We start from the raw sequence: 19,972 nt of genomic DNA, 5'->3' as shown, positions 1-19,972 counted from the left end.
TCGATACCGCCATCTAGCGTGATGCAGCCGGTATTGCACCTAGGCATTCTCAATGCGATTCCCAATGTTAACCCCCCGAGTCAGTGGGCCTGTAATGAATAGAAATATCGAATAAAATAAATAACGATAAAATAACGTATACGTAGTTGGCGTTCAACGGTTGTCTGACAAACGCGTATATATAATCGTTGTTGGCGGCCATTGAGTTAATCACTCATCTGATCAATAATACGTTTTCACAACTTTTTTGTCTCTGATAAATTGGCGCTAGTTTCCTATTAGTAGTTGTCAGTACAGTTCACAACCACATAAAGGTCCTTTCAAATGGTTTGATTATGTATTTACTATTTTTACTATTCCTGCAGTTAAGTTAAAGGTGCTGTAAGTTATGTTAAAATAAGTGTTAATAGCTCTACACTGTGATAGCCATCACTAGGGCTGTACGTAAACTTTTTTTGCACATAGCACTGGTGCTACAGAGGTTTATAGTTCTGTAGCACAGGCCAAAATCTTGTAGCACGAGAATAAAACGTCTCTAAAATCTCTAAACAACCACAAGTAGTGCAGTTCATCACTTAAATAGGTATGTGACTGGCAAAGGACATGCATCTTGCATACAGGGCACACAAAATCCAAACCTTAACAAGAAATGTTTTCAGACAAACATTTGTTCTTTATTTGCCCATAATGGTAAATTGCAGGGACATAACAACTGTATACAAGACATCACTATGCTACGCTTTAAATTAGCAGTGCAAATCTGTTTGAATTTGTCATACAATATTTTTTTATTCAGAAAGTGTGTAATCACAATTTCCCCTGCCAGGTCCAACTTCATTTCATTGGCTATTGTCTCTATCATCTCTCCACATCGGACGTGGTTGTATGCGTTTTCATAAGATGGACTGATATCCGCTCCTTTCTTCTTGCAGAACAAAATTAGCAGCTTAAACTTATTGAAAGGAAGTTCTTCTTTGGCGATGCAGTAGGCCACATTAATTTGTCCTTTAGTTTGATTTAATACTTGAAAATACCGCTTAATTGTGTCGTAGGCTAATTAGCTCTCGACTCGCTGAGGAAAATGGGATTGTTCGCTAGGAATTATGGGATTTGGTGTTGGATGTATTGACTACGCAGACGGGACATGCTTTTTAATCGCATGATGGACTACAACTACCAAGTAGAATAGCGTGGCCCATCGATTCACTTTACACGCAATCCCCCCCCCCCCCCTCACACACAGGCTATCGCACAGGTGCTACTGCAGTAAATTCATTCATCGCACAGACAGAATTTTACGTAGCATGTGTGACATATATGTCGCACTGTACAGCCCTGCATCACTGATGGTGTTTGGTCAGTAACATGGCTGTCCATCAGCCCCTCCTCGCGGCAGTAAACAGAAAACAAATGTTCTGGTATCCCATTCCCACTTTATCCAATCAGGGGAGAGAACTCCACAAAGTGAGGGTGTGGCTTGCAGGAAAAACAGTTTAACTCCAAAACAATTCACTAAAATATGTTTCTGACAACATTTTGGGGCGATTATGAGCAATTGCTGGATCTTAATTCACATTTGATCTGCATCTAGTTTGACAGGAAATACAGACGTTGCGAGAGGTATCTTCCGATGGCGGACACAGTGGTTGTGTCTAACGATCCGATGTGGGGAAACCGCTCAACCGGACGATGCAAAATGGCCCATGGATTTCATATTTATCTGTCATACTTATGTATGAAGAATTCGTTAGATAATAGACTTTAGAAGCAATATCTTTAATATGGGCCCATTTAAATTTGTAGGAGACACACGTGAGCAAAATCATATTTTCCTTGGTGGAGGTAATTAAACCATGTGTTCCTTTGCCAAAACGTTATACTGCCATCATATCTACGCGTAGTGCATGAAGACGTTCCCCACTGATCTCTGAGAGAAGAAATCCTCTGCATTCTGCTGTGCTGGATCATCACAACATCACAGCTAGATGAAATAGGAAGGGAATTAACAAACATAATCTTTTCACCTGGTAACATTGGTTAACAACCATGTGCTTATTGTTGAGGCGCCGCTGCGTTGAATGTTTGCTTCCCCCAAACACTAGCAAAGGGAAGAGAACGATACATGGCACTCAAAATGAAGCAACATGGTTTTGTCCCCAGCAACATTACTTCAAAGCGAATGTTACAGCTAGGGATGGGTACTGAATCCGGTACTTTTAAGGGTATCTAGTCGACCGAATCACATCGGTGCTACCGACTACCGATTCACGTGAGATCCACCGGTGCCAAAAAGTCCGATGACGTCAAGTCGTCAACGTTTCCAAATCGCTTTACAATTTGTTCCTCACATTTGACCCATTCACTCACACACCGATGGCAGAAGCGACCATGCAAGGTGCCAACCTGCACATTGGGAGCAATTAGGGGTTAAGTGTCTTGCTCAAGGACACTTCGACACACTGCCCGGGAGGAGCGGGAATCGAACCGGGAACCTCCGGATTGCCAGACGACTGCTCTACCTCCCGAGGACAAGGAGGGTGTCCACTAAGGAGGGTGTCCCCTCACTCTGTCCCCTAAGGCAGTGGTTCCCAAAGTGAAGGTCGCGACCCCTAGGGCGGTCGCAAGCCGCCGCGGGGGGGTCGCCAGATGATTAAAATAATGTTTTTTTTTTTTTTTTATGCAGTCAGGCCACTGAACTTAGAAGCAGGCCAGGCCAGTGTTTCTAGTTGCAGTGGTGCAATAGTTAGATAACCTAGGTGGGGAACAACCAGGAGATCACTGCAACTCACACAAGTTGGAGAACTATCTCTCTCTCTTGCTCACACACACACACACAAAGGGAGCTGCATGTGATTGGTGGAGGTGGGACCCTTACAAAAAACAGAAAATCCATCAAAATCTGTGTTGTTGCTAATCATTGACACATGCTAGCCTGTAATAATTCCCCCCAGAAAAATCTACTTTGCATTTGATATATTGCAAATATATGCCATCACACACACTGGCATTTAAAGGGTTAGAATTATAAAATGAATATGTGGTGTTATGATCAGGGCTGAAGTTGAATAAAAGATTGTATTTTTTTCAATCTGACATTACAAAAAAACAGAAAATCCATCTGCGTGTCTGTCTGTCTGTCTGTCTGTCTGTCTGTCTGTCTGTCTGTCTGTCTGTCTGTCTGTCTGTCTGTCTGTCTGTCTGCCTGCCTGCCTGCCTGCCTGCCTGCCTGCCTGCCTGCCTGCCTGCCTGCCTGCCTGCCTGCCTGCCTGCCTGGCTGCCTACCTGCCTGGCTGCCTGCCTGCCTGCCTGCCTGCCTGCCTATATGACCATATATGGACCCCCCTCTCACTTACCCACGTGGGGTTTGAGCCAATGAAGGCGCATATCATTTGTTACAAAGGGTCAGATTAAACCGAATATATATATTTATTGCTTGAGATCCCATGTATAATATTTGTATATCGTCTGATATCCCTTGTATATTCTTTGTACATATACACGGAATATCCCTTTACCTAGGTACAGGCCAGACCATAATTAATTTTAAAGAATGAGATGGGAGAATGTTGCTGCTTCACTGCATAATGTGCTGTTATATTTTATGTTTTTAACCTGACCGTCTCTCCCCAGCAACCTCCTGCAGGGCCTCACCTTCCATCCTCTTTCTACCTTTTTACCCTACCCTCCAATCTCCCCCAATCCCATTCAATCTGATTTGCTGCAGCTCAGATGTATCCCCTTGCCCCACTTTGCCTTTTATGTCTTTGTCTGTGTTTTGTGTATTTTTGTATGTTTGTTTTTTGTTTTTGCTGCCATTTTGGCCAGGTCTTGCTCGAAAAAGAGATCTTTGATCTCAAGTGACTACCTGGTAAAATAAAGGTAAAATAAACTAAAAAAATTGGACAGCGATCCCCTAGGCGCCAACGGCCATACCCCCAATGTCTAGTTCAAAGTCACCGCTAAGACATGTCTCAACATGCCCAGGTTTGCGCAGGAATACGAGACAGAAGGTTGGCACTAGATTATTCATCTTACGTATAAATACGTCGCAGGTGGATACAGAAGCACTTAGTCTTAGTTACCCTCAAACGAGTTAACCCAACAAGTTGAAGCCTTCATCACGAGTCAACGACCAAGTGAAGTGAGCAACCTTGCGTCTAAATAGAGCACTTAGAACCGCGTGCGAATAGGATAGTAAAAGTGTCAGAGCTTAGTGAAATAACGTCAAGTTCGACCTAGTTAAATGTGAAGTACCGTGCACAGGAGAATCTACACCGGTGAATGCAGAGCCTTTTCCGGCTGGATTATTATTGCTTTGGTACCGTGGCTGCTGGAGCAGAGAACCGTCTACCCCGCTGCTGTGTGGGATTTACCCGTGAGGAGCATCACTCGAGCCCGTCTCTAGGAAGAGGCTGGCTGGCCTTTATCCATGCTGTCCCGCATACTTGGATTATAGCTGCTGCTTTTTGTCTGCCGATCAAGGGGAGTATATGTACCGCCTCCCGTAGCTGGAGTTTATTGATTCCTCGTTGATCCAGACTTTTGCTCCCGAACATTCCTCTCCCCTGCTGGCTTACAACCGGAGGGAACCCCCCCCCTAGTATCTCCAGCTGACCTACGAGTGTACCATATATAATTCTTATGCTACAGGTGGTATTAATTATCCCCTTCGTAATATGCTCATGGACTTACGCTCTTGACCTATTCATGCACATTCTTCGCCTTACAAGCGCAACTCTCAATCTTAATAAATGTAAGATAATCTTGGTACTCTTCTAATAAATATTATAAACAGTACTTTCTTGTTAAGCCGTGTTATTGTGTGGGTGTTCATCTCATATACATGTGTACTGTATGGCCAGTAGTAATGTACATAACGCAGTAGTGGTTTAATGATACCATACTTATCAATACAGTCAGGGAATTGTACCCCTCAGTTACAATTGGTCCTTCGAGCCGGATGGTAATTAGCGTAATATTAATATAATATTAATATTGACATGGCCAGCGATGAACACTCCACAAACGGTTCTCCCGAGCTAGAACGCCCGCAGCGCAGACGTCAGCCACCTCCCTATCTAGAGGCATACGCTGTCAGTCTAATACCTAGCTTTATAAAGAAGTTAAATGCGGATAAAATAACTAAAGTGGATAGTCAAAGCATGTCAAATCCTACCGACCAGACGACCCTGCCAGTAGAGACCCCAGTGGGTTCTAACGAAACTGACCAAGCCCACGGGGGGGACCAGGAGGGACATGACATGACTATACCCCCAGACAACGTCAACGAGACGGTCCCCGGAGAGCTCCAGGATAAAGAAAGCGCTCCAGGGACAGAACCCGACCCACTACCAGAAGAGAAGCGCGCCCAGGAGACGGACCTCGAGGCGCGCCCAGAGAACAGATCTCCAACGAGCACTGCCAGAAGCCGATCACCTCCGTCAGTGTCTTCCCCCAGCGAAGCGGACAAGATGCTGGCGCAGGCATTCATCGCCACCCTGGCAGCCTCCACAGAACGCGATCGACTTCAAGCGCAACAACTAAGTGAGCGCGAACATTCTACCAGGGAAAGAGAACGCTTCCAGGCTCAACAGACGAGCGAGCGCGAACACGCTGCAATCGAGCGAGATCGCTTCCAAGCGCAACAAAGGAGTGAAGACGACCGCATAAGACTGGAGACCAGACGCCTTCAGACGGAAGAGAACATTGAAAGAAGCCGCGCCGATGCACAGCACGCCGCCGCCAATGCACAGCGCGACGCCGCAAATGCACAGCTCCACGCCGCCCATGCCTGCGCCAATGCACAGCGCGACGCCGCCAATGCCCACCGCGAAGCAGAGCGCGACGCCGCCCATGCCCAGCGCGAGGCAGAGCGCGACCGGCTGCAGGCGAAGATGATGGAACAATTGATTGCCATGGCGACACCCCCTCTCCGCACGGAGCTCCCGGAGATCATCACGACAAGGGTCTAGGGCACAGTCCCCTACCCGACCAAGCGACCCGGGACCCCGCCAACAGGAGGATCCTGTCCACGTCTCCGAACCCCCTCCCCGGCCGGTCCATACGAGACCCAGCAACCGGGAAGAACCGGCCTACGTCGCCGAGAGACTGAACAGAAGACTCCAGGACCTAGCAGAGGAAGAGGAAGAGGAAGAGGAGGAATGTCAAGCCGACCAGCAGCAACGTACTCTGTACCAGGAGGCCCAGTACAGCCCCGACCAGCAGCAACGTACTCTGGACCAGGAGGCCCAGTACAGCCCAGATGTCAGCCCCGAGTCACTGCGCTACAAACCCCCGACTCAACTCACGGGTGAGTTTGACGCACCGTCAGCACCGAGGAACAGCACCTGGGTACCCGGCCCCCGGTACCCACCAAGTACCAGCCCACGACGACACGTACGGGGAGACTCGCCCAGGAGGCCTCTCCCCCAACGCTCACCGATGTGCCAGCCATCCATGGCATCGTACCTTGGCACACCGACGTTCCCGGATTTCACACGCGAGGACAGAGCACAGTACACGGAGCTACGGATGTGCTTAGAGACTATGATGTCCAACGTCCCCGATGAGACGTACAAATATGCTATCCTCCTCAAGCACCTGAAGGTGCCCAGAGCGCATAATATAGCGCTGGCATATTCCAACTCAAGTACCCCATACACCGCGGCTCTAGTAGCCCTCGACCAGCGCTATGGACGCATATGGGACTACGTGATACAGGAAATAAGAGATATCGACCGCCTCCGCCCAGCCAGAGACAATAGAGCATTGGATGACCTCTCTATCAAGGTACAGTCCCTGGTAGGGATGCTGGGGTCCCAAAAGGAGAAAGGGATATATGAACTGTATGCTAACTCTAATGTAGAAAGGATATTAGAGAAGCTCCCTCCCGCCCGACAAGAGCGCTTTCGGCGGCAGAGAGACCACCGCGACCCCAACGGCCCAGAGGCATCCCTCCTAGACCTATCTGAGTTCCTCGCCAGGGAGGTCAGCAGCCTACGACTGGACACGTTCGTATGGAGTGGACCAAGCCCAAGAGATGGACCTCGGGGATCGAATGATAACCGCCGGTCGGTGACCGTTATGCACCAAGCCGAATCAGTACCGCAGCACAAGAACCACAACACCCCCTCGACGAAAGAGGAGTGGAAGATTGAATGCCAGTACTGTGAAGGGGAACATCGGCTGTATCAATGTGACAAGTTCAATAAGCTGACCACGGACGAGGTGAGTCAGTGGATCAAGGACCACCGCCGCTGCTTCCGCTGCGCGCGCAGCCATATGGCAGCTGAGTGCCGCTTGAAGAAGAAGTGCAGCAGGTGCGGCGGCGCCCACTTGGAGGTCCTGCATGACATCAACAGGCGTCCGCCAGGACAACAAAGTGGGCCCGTCACGGTAATGTACCAGGCCGAGGCGGTGGCACCAGTACCGAAGATCCACCAGACCGCCCCCTGGTGTCCCGACTGCTACAGCAGACACTGGGAGTCACGGTGCTACTCGGACGACCGCGAGTCGGCACCACCCCAGAAGATCCAAGGCAACCCACCAACAGGAGTGCTCCATATAGACCAGCATAGCGGGACCCCCCGAGTGCTCATCAAAGTGGTCAGAGTGCTCCTGAGCTACGAGGACAAGGTCCTGGACACTTACGCCGTCCTAGACGATGGGTCTGAAAAGACTCCTCCTCGCTTCCACCGCAGCCCAGCTGGGTCTGCGGGGTGCCAAAGGAACAATGACAATACGTACCATCAGAAGATACCAGAAGACCATAAAGGGTGAAAATGTCTCCTTCAAGATAGCAGCGGTGGACCAGCCAGAGAAGCAGTATAGTATTACCAACGTCTTCACCAGCCACGACATAGGCCTATCACAGTACACCTACCCCATCCCACAGCTGATGGCGAAGTATGTGCACCTACGTCAACTACCTATACCGCTTATCGACGGCGCCACACCGACCCTGCTCATCGGCTCCGACCACGCGGACCTCATTCTCCCAATTGAGGCGGCCCACATCGGACCCAAAGGATGCCCAGTCGCGGTTCAGACCCGACTGGGGTGGACGCTCCAGGGCCCCCTCTACGGACTTGACAGTCAACCCACGTCTACACGCTGCCTACACACAAAGGTGAGCGACACCGGCCACTCTCCCGTACAGCCCGTTGAGAGGCTATTGACATTAGGCGAGAGGCCTGTGAGAGAACCGTGGGCACAAGAGGGAGTTCCGAACTCCACCCCCCTCAGCTGCGCTCCAGACGTAGCTGACCTCGAACCCAGCACCCCAAGCGACTCCTTGATGGGGCGGCCGGAACCGGCCCCTCCTCAGACGGGGTACAGACCAAACAAGAGAAACAGACGGAGGAGGTGGAGGCACAGCCAAGCACAGATCAAAGCAGTCTCAGGCCCGCTTCCTCCTAACCCCCCCTCCATCCCTTCCAGCCCGTCAGAAGCGGGTCAAGGACGGGGACAACTTAAAAGTGGACACAGTCGTCGTGATCATAGACCAGTCACTACCCCGAGCTGCGTGGCCGGCCGGCCGCGTAAGCAAAGTGATCACTGGTGCCGACGGAAAGGTCAGAGCGGCAGAAGTGCTCGTCCAGGGACGGACATACGCCCGACCCGTGGCGAGGCTGGTAGAGTTGCCAAGGCTACCTGATTCCCTTGCTGACGACCATGACCCACTGACTTTGTGAATTGCCCTACTCCTCACAACGGACATTGAGTAGTGGACAAGACGTTAATCTGTCTCTGCTTATCTAATTAGGTGCGGACTAATTAGGAGGCGGCTGTTACAAAGGGTCAGATTAAACCGAATATATATATTTATTGCTTGAGATCCCATGTATAATATTTGTATATCGTCTGATATCCCTTGTATATTCTTTGTACATATACACGGAATATCCCTTTACCTAGGTACAGGCCAGACCATAATATTCGTTCTCCTATTGGACAGCGATCCCCTAGGCGCCAACGGCCATACCCCCAATGTCTAGTTCAAAGTCACCGCTAAGACATGTCTCAACATGCCCAGGTTTGCGCAGGAATACGAGACAGAAATGAGGTTGGCACTAGATTATTCATTTTACGTATAAATACATCGCAGGTGGATACAGAAGCACTTAGTCTTAGTTACCCTCAAACGAGTTAACCCAACAAGTTGAAGCCTTCATCACGAGTCAACGACCAAGTGAAGTGAGCAACCTTGCGTCTAAATAGAGCACTTAGAACCGCGTGCGAATAGGATAGTAAAAGTGTCAGAGCTTAGTGAAATAACGTCAAGTTCGACCTAGTTAAATGTGAAGTACCGTGCACAGGAGAATCTACACCGGTGAATGCAGAGCCTTTTCCGGCTGGATTATTATTGCTTTGGTACCGTGGCTGCTGGAGCAGAGAACCGTCTACCCCGCTGCTGTGTGGGATTTACCCGTGAGGAGCATCACACGAGCCCGTCTCTAGGAAGAGGCTGGCTGGCCTTTATCCATGCTGTCCCGCATACTTGGATTATAGCTGCTGCTTTTTGTCTGCCGATCAAGGGGAGTATATGTACCGCCTCCCGTAGCTGGAGCTTATTGATTCCTCGTTGATCCAGACTTTTGCTCCCGAACATTCCTCTCCCCTGCTGGCTTACAACCGGAGGGAACCCCCCCCCTAGTATCTCCAGCTGACCTACGAGTGTACCATATATAATTCTTATGCTACAGGTGGTATTAATTATCCCCTTCGTAATATGCTCATGGACTTACGCTCTTGACCTATTCATGCACATTCTTCGCCTTACAAGCGCAACTCTCAATCTTAATAAATGTAAGATAATCTTGGTACTCTTCTAATAAATATTATAAACAGTACTTTCTTGTTAAGCCGTGTTATTGTGTGGGTGTTCATCTCATATACATGTGTACTGTATGGCCAGTAGTAATGTACATAACGCAGTAGTGGTTTAATGATACCATACTTATCAATACAGTCAGGGAATTGAAAATGAGTCACCACTGAAAGACGCACCAATGTGTTTCCCGCTGTGAACCACCTACACACGAATGCGTATCCCGTTGTTAAAGGTATATACACACAAATGTGTTTCCCGATGTCAATGGGTTAAAAAGTGGCCTGACTGGGGCTATATTTCGCACTATATTTCCTGGCCTAAATGATTTCCCGAGTCCGGCCCTGGTTAAAAGCCTCCAATGCTTATTATGGCGCTTTTCCACTGCATGGTACCTACTCTACTCTACTCTACTCTACTCTACTCTACTCTACTCTACTCTACTCTACTCTACTCTACTCTACTCTACTCTACTCTACTCTACTCGCTTTAGGTACCTGGTACTTCGTTCCTTTTCCACTGCAGGTACTAAAATAAAGTACTCAGTTTGTCTCCGTGTGGGGAGGCGGGGCTGCTGGTGTACAGCTGAGAGCTCCATAGCTCTGTGAGAGCTCCAGCATACTGAGCATAGCTATGTCCGTGAGCTAGTAGGCGCAAGCCAGAGTAAAACACAGTTTTCAATCAATCAATCAATCAATAACAACATTAACGAGACTCTCGTTGTGTCTATTCTGCTAACGCTAACGTTACCTCTCATTGTGTCTATTCTACAAGCGTTAACGTTAGCTAGGCTGTCTATGCTAACGTTAGCATTAGGCTAACAAGCTGTAACGTTACCAGTCGCGTCTATTTGCTAACGTTAGCATTAGGTAATAACCGGTTTAAAATGGATGGTGATTACCTCACGTTGTGTCTATTCTACTAGCATTAACGTTACTCATACAAACAATCAATAGCGAGTTATATTGATCACGCTATGTACGATAGCCATGCTAAAACGCTAGCACAACATTAGCACAACATAAGCTTAAGCCTTAACAAGTCAGCGATCTTTTTGCGAGACTAAACTCTCCGCTCGGTGGCAAATTGTGTTGATGTCGGTTTTGTTTAATCAATAAATGAGGCAGAATACACAGTGACTGTATCGTTTGTTTATTGAACTTGTGCCTGCTGCAACCATAATGAAATCCTATGCGAGACATTAAAGATGGCGGCTTTCTGTTTTCGTTCAGACCAGGTTCAGACTCTCCAACGAGTGACGCGTCTCTCTTCTGACCAATCAGTGGTCTGCAGTGTTTCACGTGACTTTTCTAGTACCAGTTCTACCCGCTTGGCACGCGCTAAGAACCACGACAGAGCAGGGACTAAAAACGTACCCAAAAAGTACCCAAAAAGTACCTGATACCAGGTACTTTGGTAATGGAAAACCGAAAATACAGAGTAGAGTAGAGTAGAGTAGGTACCAAGCAGTGGAAAAACGCCATTAGTGTGTGTGCGTTTGAACGTTTGCATGTTTCAACCATACATTTCCATTTCAAAAAAATAAATAAGAAATTATAAAAAATGTATAATTAAACAAATATATATTTGTTTACCTCCTATAATAGTGGGGGTCGCGGCTCTGACACCATTATTTCGGGGTCGCGGCCTGAAAACTTTGGGAACCCCTGTCCCCTCACTCTGTCCTCTAAGGAGGGTGTCCCCTCACTCTGTTCACTAAGGAGGGTGTCCCCTCACTCTGTCCTCTAAGGAGGGTGTCCCCTCACTCTGTCCTCTAAGGAGGGTGTCCCCTCACTCTGTCCTCTAAGGAGGGTGTCCCCTCACTCTGTTCACTAAGGAGGGTGTCTCCTCACTCTGTTCACTAAGGAGGGTGTCTCCTCACTCTGTTCACTAAGGAGGGTGTCCCCTCACTCTGTCCTCTAAGGAGGGTGTCTCCTCACTCTGTCCTCTAAGGAGGGTGTCCCCTCACTCTGTCCTCTAAGGAGGGTGTCTCCTCACTCTGTCCTCTAAGGAGGGTGTCTCCTCACTCTGTCCTCTAAGGAGGGTGTCCCCTCACTCTGTCCTCTAAGGAGGGTGTCTCCTCACTCTGTCCTCTAAGGAGGGTGTCTCCTCACTCTGTCCTCTAAGGAGGGTGTCTCCTCACTCTGTCCTCTAAGGAGGGTGTCCCCTCACTCTGTCCTCTAAGGAGGGTGTCCCCTCACTCTGTCCTCTAAGGAGGGTGTCTCCTCACTCTGTCCTCTAAGGAGGGTGTCTCCTCACTCTGTCCTCTAAGGAGGGTGTCCCCTCACTCTGTCCTCTAAGGAGGGTGTCCCCTCACTCTGTCCTCTAAGGAGGGTGTCTCCTCACTCTGTCCTCTAAGGAGGGTGTCTCCTCACTCTGTCCTCTAAGGAGGGTGTCCCCTCACTCTGTCCTCTAAGGAGGGTGTCCCCTCACTCTGTCCTCTAAGGAGGGTGTCCCCTCACTCTGTCCTCTAAGGAGGGTGTCCCCTCACTCTGTCCTCTTAAGGAGGGTGTCTCCTCACTCTGTCCTCTAAGGAGGGTGTCCCCTCACTCTGTCCTCTTAAGGAGGGTGTCTCCTCACTCTGTCCTCTAAGGAGGGTGTCCCCTCACTCTGTCCACTAAGGAGGGTGTCCCCTCACTCAACACTCAACATGACCATGCCGTCTGTCTGTCTCTCCCACCAGGAACCAAGAGGAAGAGTGATCGCGGTGGCAGCCAGGAGCTGAAGAGGCTCCGCCCCTCCGGCCACGCCCCCAGACAGCCCAGTAAGCGGCCCCCTCCCCACTCTGCAGGGGGCAAGAAGCCGCTGAACCTGCACGGCGGTGGCAGGCACCCCTCTGACTATAAGAACCAGGAGTATTACGAGGACCGGAAGAGCCACGCGGTCAGGAGCTCCAGGGGAGACCCGCCCAAGGCCCACAGCGGCGACAAGCCCCTGACCCGGCGCAGGGAGGCAGACCGGAGGCTCAAACCACTCATGCCAGAGCTGCCGGAGGTAGGAGCCGCTTGTGTCCTAGTGGAGTTCTGGGCCCTCATTTATCAACAATGCTTAGAAAGTGTTCTATTTTCGTTCCTACACACGGAATTTAGAATGTGTGTACGTACAGAAAAATCGGGATTTATCACACCTGCAAGTACTCTGTGTTGATAAATATCACTTGATCTACGCTCCACGCTCGTGCACGGTTTTACGTATTTGCATACCAGAACCGCCCCAATTAACGAAATATGGTAACAGGCCTCCCCTTCAAATACCATGAGGAAATTCCTGTCCGTGGAATGTTGGAAAATGGCCAAGCGAACTAAGAAAAGAAATTATACAGATCAAGAGGTGGATGTCCTCGTTACAGAGGTAGACACCAAGGCAGGAATATTATTTGGTTCCCTCAGCTTCGGGATAACGAATAAAAGAAAAACTGCTGCGTGGGAGGCAGTTACCGAAGCTGTCAACTCTATATCCCCGCAGCAGCGAACTGTTGCGGAGATCAAAAAGAAATGGTTCGACATAAAGCTGACCAGAGTCAGAGTGACCTGTCCACACTGGACCAGCGCATTGCCAGTATAATCGGGGACGATGGGGTGGAAGGCATTCCTCGCACCACAGACACCGATACGTATGTTGTGGCTGGGCCATCCAGCCAACACAGATGGAAGGTAATAATATAATATACAGTACACTTCATTTGTATAGCACCTTTCATACAGGAATTGTCACATCAGTAAAGAAGACGGGCATAGAAATAACTTTGTTGTCAACGATTTTATTGAGGAACATGACAAAGAATCTCTTCATTTATTTGAAACAATATTTAACTGTATGGTTTCAAACCTTTCTAGCAAATAAATAAAACGTAATTAAATTGCCTATTCATTCCACAGACAACTCGGCTGAGTTGCCCTTGCCCATCGATTCCGTCGACACCCAGGAGGAGCAGGGAGCGTCCTCCAGCCGACCCCCTTCGGCGCGCAGGGGGCAGAGGGTCCACGCGGTCCTGACGGAGGCTGTGATGTCGAACCAGGAGAACACTATCACTATTATGGGCGAGATAAGGGACGAAGTGCGGCTCGTACGCCAGACTTTTTCCCAGTTGGTCGTGGTCCTGTCGGGCATACAAGACAGTGTAGTATATTTTTGATTGGTTATTAGACATTATTATAGCATAATCATACTGGCTAGTCTGAAACCAGACAATAATGTGGATTTAGCCATCTGCCCCAACGGCTGGAACCAAAGCTTACTCATCAAACAAGTTCCCCAGAGAGAGAGAGAGCCCCCACTTGGAGGCCAAAACCAGTTGATTATGGTGTGACTGAATGACCTTTTGTTACTAGACTGACAGAAACACACACACACACACGTTTAAGTGGACCACATACACACATCGTCCCAGATTGATGAATGACACACACTCACACACACCAAGTATTGCAGGTGACATAGATTAGGACTCACACACTTTCAGCCATCAGAAACCCACCCATCCAGTTGGCCAGGAGTGCTAGCCAATTACAGAACAGCATTTAGATTCGGTTTGAGCAGATATAAACCAGTCATATTGAACAGAAAGACACCACAGAACCAAGCTGTCCGTGTCACTGAGAGATTCTTTGTATCCCTTGAATCTGCTGTCTACCGCTGTTGCCCTGCTGAATAAATTGACTGAGAAACCTGAAGCCATCGACTTTCAACTTGTATCCAGCATCTACTTTCTTGCCGTGAAATTGGTCATTCTATCATTGTTGTTTACAAAGTCATAGCTGATTTGTAACTTCATAAATGGTGCCAGAAACCAGGGACCGATAAACCAGAATTAAGACCGAACCAACAGAAAGAATCAAGCAACTTTTGGACCTCGCCAGCAGAACTAAGTTATTTTCTTCAAACAACTAAGGAGGACATCGCTAGGAACAGAAGTTCTTTTCTTCAAACACTGAGAACCTCGCTAAGTTTCCTTTCTTCAAAAGCTGAAGGTGAGTAGAACTGCAACATGTTAACAAAGCGTAAAATTGTATGCCACTGCAAGAAGGAGAAAATGACTGATGCAGGGAACAAACTAACATGTTGGCAGACGCAACAAAGTTTACGGAGAATCACAGAATACAAATAATCAATCTTTAAAATGTTCTCATTGTCAGGAGAATTGCCAAATAGTAGGAGTTTAGATATAGGTTAATTGGCTAGATCCCGCACTCAATAACAGGCAATGATGTACAAATGATTACCTATATAGGCTGAATTGACTAGACCCTGTGCTGTTAAAGTGGACGAAGACAAGTTATTATTAAATAAACTAATTGGAAGATCCCACACCGTTTAGAGATGTGACGACAAATATAGAATGACAATTATAATCTTACTATTGATAAAGAGAGAACATTGTGGTAAAATAGTGCCAGAGGTGGAAATGCGTGAACTCGACGTTGGGGACGATGAGTTGTTTAATCAAAAGCTAGTGGCATAATTCATTAGGAATAGATGTTTAAAAAACCTGCTAACTTGCCAAATCGTTTGAAATCCATGGTCGCGCCTGGGTGGGGAACGGAAAAAGGCCTGTTATGAGGTTGGGGTTCTCAAAGTTATGGTTAGTGAACACTCTGAATAATATAGAATTATTTAATTGAAGTAAAAATTATAATCCTAGGTTGATTGGCTAGACCCCACACTGATTAAGAGGTAACGAAGTACAAATGATTACTAATAGGCTGAATTGACTAGACCCGTGCTGTTAAAAAGTGGACGAAGACAAGTTATTATAAGAAAATAGATATATGTATATTCAGAGTCCCAGAAATGATGATGTTGGCGGTCTGATAAGACGCATTTTCAAGCTCTGAGGAAAGAGAACAAATCCATGCGGAGCCTACATATATATACTGAAGAAAGAGACGTCTTTCAAAAAAACCTTTGACTATGAAATTGCACTTAATAAATTAATAAGGCAGCGACATTACTATATGATGTGTAAAAACTGCGCTCGATACGAGAAGACATTGAAGGCACTCTAGGCGCTGTCCTTGGTACTGAAGAACTACGTATTTTCAAAAACGTTCAAAGCTATACTTAGAGGTACAAAAAGAGCATTTTAAGAACCGCATAACTACGTATAATATAGTTTATATCGATCCACGTCAGAATAACGATGTTATCATGTAGATTCACGTTAGGAAACGTCTTTAAAACGAAGTCATGATACTTCTAAGAGCTATTTCCTGTATCGAGGACAACGGAGAATGTGTTTGAATTACGACACTTATCATTGGCTATGTGTTGTGCGACTGGTAGCAACGTGAATTCTCATTGGTCCAAACGAGTGAATGGTGAATCAGCACATGCACAGAATAAGTGGATGACGTCAGCAGAACAGTTCCCACGGGAGAACAGGGTCCATTGGGCAAAGTGACTAGTAGCCTTGACGTGCTGTACTGGTTTGCTTAGCAGGGAAGACAAATATGTTTGGATAATGTTGGACGAATGTTTTGTGAATGTTGAAATGAATGAAGAAATAATATGTTTGTCGGTCGAAGGATGTGAAGAATGATTGTTTACATTTAAAACGCACGGTTTTCGCTTACAATATACTAGTTATTTTCATTGATAAAACGCTAAACTTCCAGTTCACTTCCGGGGTGGGCGGGAGATGTGTAGTTGAGGAGAGTATGTGTTTTTGATGGCATATCATTACTATATGAATGAAAGAAAGAAACTAATATGGTTCATTTGTCTTGGAATGTCACTAAGACCAAGGCTGATTCAAATAGCATTAATCAATTGAATATATGTTTGCAAAACAATTAGAAATGGGGTATAATAAATTACATACCAATAAGGGATTAAAATATATTGTCTGGTGAATTAAGGACATAACATTTAAAAGGGGTGGCTGTAGTTAATAATATGTACTTCAGCTTGACTGGATTAAAATACCCACCTAAAATACCATTTTCCTGATTTTGGGGCAATTTTGAGATTTTTGTATAATGTTGCCCCTTTACATGTCTTCTCTCAAACTAGTGACAAGAAAACTTAAAAAAAACACATTTAGTTGCTTATTTTGCTTCATTTTGCATGATTACATCCATAAATGTGCACATATGCACATTTCATTTGCATATATAAACATAAAATTCAGAAAACTTGCAATATATTTTTTCTTAGTTTATATGTACATAACAAACTGGGAAAGTTTCATAGTGATATCTATTCAAATATGTTTTTCTCCTATTAGGGGGTACAGTAATCGGTTGTGTTGTTTGTTACTACACTGTTACTACTACTACATCATTATTATTATTATGTTATTATGTTATTCAGTTATCAGGCATGTGTTTAGGTTGTTTATTACTAATGGTTTGATTGGGTGTTGTGTTTGTAAATAGCGGTTTCAAAAAAAAATGTATGGCATTTTACAATACAGAACTTTTAAGGCGTTTTCCCAAAGGGTAGACATGTACCATTTCTCTAGCATCTACACACACCAAACTTTCCACCTTTATTCATATCTATATCCTGCTTCTTTGTGCCAAATTGTGTGTTGATATGTCATACATAGCCTGATTTACAGACAATACAAAACTTTAAAGACATTTTTCTCAAAACGAGATTTTATGAGTTTGTATTACACATAAAACAAAAAATCTCAATTTCTCTAGTACCTCCACACACCAAACTGGCCACGTTTCCTCCTATCCATATACCACAACTTTCTGTTAAGAGGATTTTTTGATATATCATGTATGCAAAAAATAGATTTTTTTATGACTAGGGGGTCATAGAAGGTCATAAATTCCTGTTCGGGTGGCATATCAAAAAATCCTCTAGCAAAAAGTTCGGTATTTAATGTAGTAACATGAAAAACCATGAGAAAATATCTATATATCATCCATTTCTTCAAAATTTTGTTTGGGGTAACATGCAAAAAGGGGCCATTTTGAATATACCACACCCCTTTTTGGGTAATAAAATTATGCGACCAAACATTTTTTAATACATTTTCTTTTTTTGACTATTCTAAACAATTAAGATGTTTGCAAATGATTTCATCCTTTATTATTTTTTTCCCTATCTAGGTGGGTGGTCTCCCCTTAACACATTGGATGCCACGGACGCTTTTTGTCGTTAGTTCATGCCGACCTTTGAGTGCCCCCGACGCTATATAGCGTCTGTTTGCAGTTTTTTTTTTATTGGCGATTTTAATTCATATTTCATCAATCGAGCCTCGGGTTAGTGCTGCAGAGTCTCTCTGAGCTCAATTGGGAAGATACCGCCCCCTATCATCTCTCCCTGTGTAACTGCACCCCATTACTTTAGACTGATGCAGGGGGAGTGGTCAGTTTGCTCATTTTACTTTTCTGTCAAGGTCAACTGAAGAGACCAAGTGATCGCCGGCCATCAGAACAGTGTGGATTATGTATTTACAGTACCAACGCTGTAATCAATAAGCGTGATCGATATTTGGAATGGCGATCAGGAATTGGAATAATCTTTTTGGATAACATCTGATCTCAGGTAAGGAATCTATTTTAGCAGTCTTAGGATAATCAGACCTGTTTTCATGGAGATATAAGCTTTTGCCCTATGCGTGTGTGTGTGTGCGCGGTGATTCCTGATGAGGAAATGAGAGAATCGATTTTTCAGCCCGCCTCTATAGCGTGCATAAGTACACATATACTATCGATAATCTAGCGTTTATTTGAAAACGATTCATAAATAGGCCGAAAAATGCCAACGATTTTTGCCAAAGTCTGGGAAAAGTGTAAACAACACTAGACTAGTCCTAGTTCATGCCTAACTAGACTAGTCCTAGTTCACACATGTAATGCAGAGAATAAGAAAAAGGTTAAAAGCAACTCAGGTATTAACAATACAAATATTGACTCCCACTTTCCTCCTGTGTAGGAAGTAGGAATAGTGTTCTATTACATGGAATGCCAATATTAAAGGTCTTTACCCAGGGCTTTAAAGCTGTGTTCTCTTGTCTGTCCAGGTGTGTAACATAGTGGCAGGCCAGCGCTGCATCAAGAAGCTGACAGACAATCAGACCTCCACTATGATTCGTGCCACAGCCCGCTCTGCACCCGACCGTCAGGATGAGATCAGCAAACTGGTGAGTTCCTCTAAAGACGCCTCTCCAAGGCCCTCATTCATCAATGTGTGCGTAGAACATGACCTATTTCCACACGTAAGCACGGAATGTAGAACTAGTGTACGCACAGGGAAGTCGGGATTCATCACACGGTGCGTACGCAGGCTCTATGCTCCTCCGTGTTGATGAATACCACTTTGTTCTACCGTCAATGCTCGTGCATGATTATCCATATATGGTCATGAAAATGAGGAAACACCCCCCATGGGATGTGAAATAAATGTAAATGTAAATGTAAATAATGGACTGACCCGAGCGGAACTCCGAGAAACTCCACGAAGATTGTTCACTGCTGTCGAACCAAGAAGACACTATCGCGTATTATGGGATAAATAAAAGGCGGATTTGTAAACGGTGATGTCAGATATCAACGGCTCCCTAAGACCATTGCTGCAATTCTGCCTGGACAGCTCAAAATACTAATAAAGACCGTTCGTTGACCACTGTTTGGCGTTGGTTGTGTGTCATTATAACCGTGCTGTAATATGAATGCCTTTATTAGTTGTGTTCGATTGGCTATATGATTTTTAGAGGCATCTATTTTGTTGTCGGCTAATAAAGACCGCGCTGGAATATGACTGCCTTTTCCCGTGTTGTTACCCAGGGATTAAAGTTCTCCTCAATTCTATTCCAAATCGCGATGGATCTCCCGTCAATTTTCTACCTGCTGCATATGATTTCTAGAGGCATACTACAATCTATTTTGATGTCAGTATTGGGTAGCCTATATAAACAATAATAGAGAGCATATACAAGAACAATGAATCTCACTGCATGTATGATGTAGCCTGCCTTTCAATACATGAACTTGAATTCCATCATGTTTGTGTGCGGGACTCACAAGGCTGTTGTCACAATGGGTGGTACCGGTACAGTAATAATTACAGTCCACACAATATCACGATCCATGCCATAGCCTATGTTCTATTAGGACATGATCTGTGACGACAAATGTTCTAGATGTTTGAAGATATCATACTCTGACAGCATGCCTATGATCA

The sequence above is a fragment of the Notolepis coatsorum genome (genome assembly GCF_963971535.1).
Source record: "Notolepis coatsorum genome assembly, chromosome: 11".
NCBI lineage: Eukaryota > Metazoa > Chordata > Actinopteri > Aulopiformes > Paralepididae > Notolepis > Notolepis coatsorum.
This window is presented reverse-complemented; position numbering follows the sequence as displayed.